We start from the raw sequence: 4,091 nt of genomic DNA on the forward strand, positions 1-4,091 counted from the left end.
CATGGGAAAATTGCCCTACAGCATATCATGGGCAATTTATCCGAGGTGATCATGGTCACCCAACGGTCATACTTGAAGCAGTTGCATCACAAGATATGTGGATTTGACATGTTTTTTTTTGTTCTCCTGATTCGATTAACGACATCAACGTTCTTAACCATTCACCAATATTTAACAACATATACGATGGATCCGCACCAGATTCTTCTTTTCAAGTGCGTGGAACGCCATATAAGTATGGTCATTATCTGGTCGATGGAATCTATCCTGAGTATGCTGTGTTTGTTAAATCGTTTTCAGCTCCACATGGTTCTAGACGAAAGAAATTCAAGAGAGCTCAAGAAAGAGCTAGGAAGGATGGTGAGCGTGCTTTTGGAGCTCTGAAGAAACGATGGTTCATATTGAAAAAACCAGCAGCTTATTTGGGCGAGGAAAAACTTCAAGAAATCATGTATACATGTATTATATTGCATAACATGATTATTGAAGTCGAAGGAAGAGTGATATGTGCGTTTGACGAGGAAGAAACCATAGCAGAGACACAACCAATAGAAATTGGTGGCGAAGAGTATATAAACAGGAGAGCAGAGATACGTTGCACTGAAACATTTCACAATCTTCGCAATGACTTGGTGGAACACATTTACGGGGTTCAAAACATTAACCTTAATTTGGATCCACTGGATGACCCCGAAGACGAGTTCTCGGAAAACGACTTTATGTAGTATGTTTTAGTTATTTTATTTATGTTTTTTAAGTTTCTAAAATTATTTAAATGTCATGTGTGTGGGTTTTTTTTTTGGTAACGCAATGTACTGTTTTTTTTTTAATTTTCAAGTAATGAAAAATTATGTTTTTTTTTTATTAAAATAGAAGTTATATTAAATTAAAATAGTTAAAAAAAAAGAAGTTTTATTAAATTAAAATACTTAAAAAAAACAAAAATAAATAAAAGAAATAAAAAATGTGGCAAGAAACGACACTTGAGTGGTAAAAAATGACATGGTGCTTATGTGGCGGTGAAGGAAGTGCGGTTTCGGCGGCACCTCCCTCTAGCCTTATATCGTGAACTAAAAGAATTACAACATAAGTGGGCTTTTTGGCTTTTTATTTTGTAAACTTTGAATCATTTCTACCGCGGTTTCGTGAACTAAAAGAATTACAACATAAGTGGGCTTTTTGGCTTTTTATTTTGTAAACTTTGAATCATTTCTACCGCGGTTTGCCTTAAATAGCGCTTTCTTTTTTAACTTCGGGTATAGATGGTATCGAATTTTCTGATACAAACCGGATTTAGTTCGCTCCGAAGTATTAACCCGTTTTAGGGTCCGAATCACTGCAAATGGGCCCGTGGACTTTCCTGAAGACGAATCCACAAATGTGGATCCTTGGCCCAATCACATCGTCTGTTGATATTGTGTTTAAATAATTACAAAAGTAAATTTATAACATGTAAAATACCCTCCTCTATTCCGATGTGGGACAATAAACTTTACACACAAACACCCAAAGTCCCACAGTGTCCCTGAATTCGTATGTGTGTGTATCTCCAGTTGCAAATTTCCCATATTGATTTCAGCTAGATCATATAGTATGTTCATGTGGTAGAAGATAAGATTAGCATTTAGCACACGGACTATATTAAAATTTGCACCTAATGATATTATAAAATATAAATTATTTTAAAAATTGTTACTTTATGGCATCAATTTGAGGTCTCGAAAATGCAGTTGTAATGAGGATAAATTTTGTCCAATAAACCAGAGGCTTAACAATCAGGAGTTTCATATTTGCACCCTTCACATCACTCAGCAATCTTTGCCATTTCCACAATAACTAAACAAGATTTTAAAAAAAAATGTAGAATACTAATCTGAAAGCATCATCATCATCATCATCAAACTCTGCAACAGGAGATTTTTGGTCATTTCTTTTGTAAACAACCTTCCCATATTTCTTAAGCAACTCATCATACATGTCTTATGTATCTTGACTTATACTCTTCTTCTACAGCCATAAAAAACAAATAGTTTCGTTTACAAAATTAAAGTCTCGTGAAATTTTTATATCTGATAAATATGGAATCTACGAGTTGATAGTGCTCATAGAGCCACAGGGGGCTCAACGGTCTGTTTTTAGCTTAATTGAAACCGATTATGAGAATAGGTGACTATTGGACTTGAGTTTAATTGTTAAGATTTTAATAGATCAAATAAAAATTAAACTAGGCATTGGAGGGGTGAGCCAGGCCTTGGCAGTAGTGTAAGACCAAGGCGACACATGAAGAACCCCAGCAGCAAGCTACTGTAACGGGCCTTCCCCCATAAAAAATAAGATTAATATCGAGTGGGCCGATGGCCCACATATCAGATATTAAACTGATAAGAACAGATACTACACTTGATCTTAGCCAAAAGGCCGAGAAAGGTATGCTTATTTTAGTCCATGGCTTCTTCATTTATACACAGCTTTCTCTTGGCTTCTTGCTTTTTTCATCCGATGTGGGATACCTTTCTTCTTGCCTTTTCCTTAACAAAAAAATATCATCGTTATTATTGTATTGGTACATTTCATCCAATCGTTCTTCAATCCACAACATTCGTAACAAAATCAGCAAACCTATCTAAATCGTTACAAAACGCAGCAGTAAAATCTTCTTCTTCACAAAAATCGATGATCGAAATAAGGGCCAAAGTTATGGATTACTAAAGCTTCGTCCCTCCAAATTGCAACGAAATCAGCTACTAATCAACTCGAATCGAACAAAATTATCTATTTAAAATAGCTTGATAACTGATTTCTATAAAGCACAGGCGTTAAGGCATCCATCACCATTGAATATTCAATATATTTACATAACTCTCAATATTCTTTTTGGCTAAGAAATTTCTGGACGTTAACCTTCGTTGCTATCTCATAAACAGATCTCTTTGACTTTTACCTTTGACTGAGAAAGACCTTTCATTTTTTTGAAGCATCAAAAATTTTGGTTAGTCATAGTCTACAAGCGTCTAATCACTGAGGATCTAAATTAATAAAACTACAATCAGTTTGAACCGATTAGAATTCAAGACTGGTAGAAGATTTTTGGTTTTGGGTGCATTATTAACAAAATGTTTCCTTCCACATATGCCCTTGGAATGTGTTCTTGAGAAGATTTTTGGTCAGGGGTATGTATGCCTTTCAGAGCTATGTTCACACAAGATCATCGAATGGAGAGTCACTTGAACCATACAAGAGGCAAACCCCCTTAGAGTTGGATTCCTCAAAAGGAAAAAGGGTATTTTGGGGTTTTCACTATTGGTTTCTGGTGGAAGAAAAATATGAAATTGAGCAGCATAGGTATATTGTTTTCCAGTTGATTAGATCATGGCTTGGTATCTCTTATACTCAATTATACAACACAGAGGTCATTTAGCCCAAAGTTAAGCATTTGGAGTTTTTCATGTCAAAAACACTACTTCTAAATGAAATTTTGACTTGGATTTGGAGGCGCCTCTTAATTGCACGTATCTATGGAATAGCATGAAGTAACAAATTTTATTCCAAATTTGTGTTAATTTCATTTTTCATTTCTTGGATAGAACTATGTTACAAGTTCTTACATTGCCTTTCCTTCATACTTTTAATTTTATTATGAGCTTAAGATCACACTGAACTTCTATAATAGCCAGGGCCGGTCCAGACGGTGGGCAACCCGGGCGACCGCCCAGGGCCCATGACTCCAGGGGGCCCAAAATTTATGGACTATGTAGTTATATATATATATATATATATATATATATATATATATATATATATATATATATATATATATATATATATATATATATATTGAAATGATTTTTAGGACCTAAAGTTGGTTGAAACTCAATTTAGCTCAAAATATAAACAATTTAGTTTGCTTTTTATTTCTAATTGAGAACGTCTATATTGAAGAGTAATGATAATTTTTTGAATCTTTATTATATTTGTATTTGAGAGGCCCTTTTTTTCTTTTCGCCCCGGGCCACATATATGTTTAGACCGGCCCTGATAATAGCATGGTTAGAAGTTCCTAATTTAAAGGATTCATTTGCAACATTTCCTAT

General features: G+C 34.5%; 1 non-coding gene across 1 annotated transcript; it reads right to left on the minus strand.

Moving 5' to 3' along the window:
* Positions 1-2,234: 2,234 nt before the first annotated feature.
* LOC111878869 (U2 spliceosomal RNA) lies at positions 2,235-2,431 on the minus strand. Its single transcript, XR_002845961.1, has one exon. It is a non-coding gene; the product is annotated as a U2 spliceosomal RNA (small nuclear RNA).
* Between the last annotated feature and the right edge of the window lie 1,660 nt (positions 2,432-4,091).

The sequence above is a fragment of the Lactuca sativa genome, chromosome 5, assembly GCF_002870075.4.
Source record: "Lactuca sativa cultivar Salinas chromosome 5, Lsat_Salinas_v11, whole genome shotgun sequence".
Taxonomy (NCBI): Eukaryota; Viridiplantae; Streptophyta; class Magnoliopsida; order Asterales; family Asteraceae; genus Lactuca; species Lactuca sativa.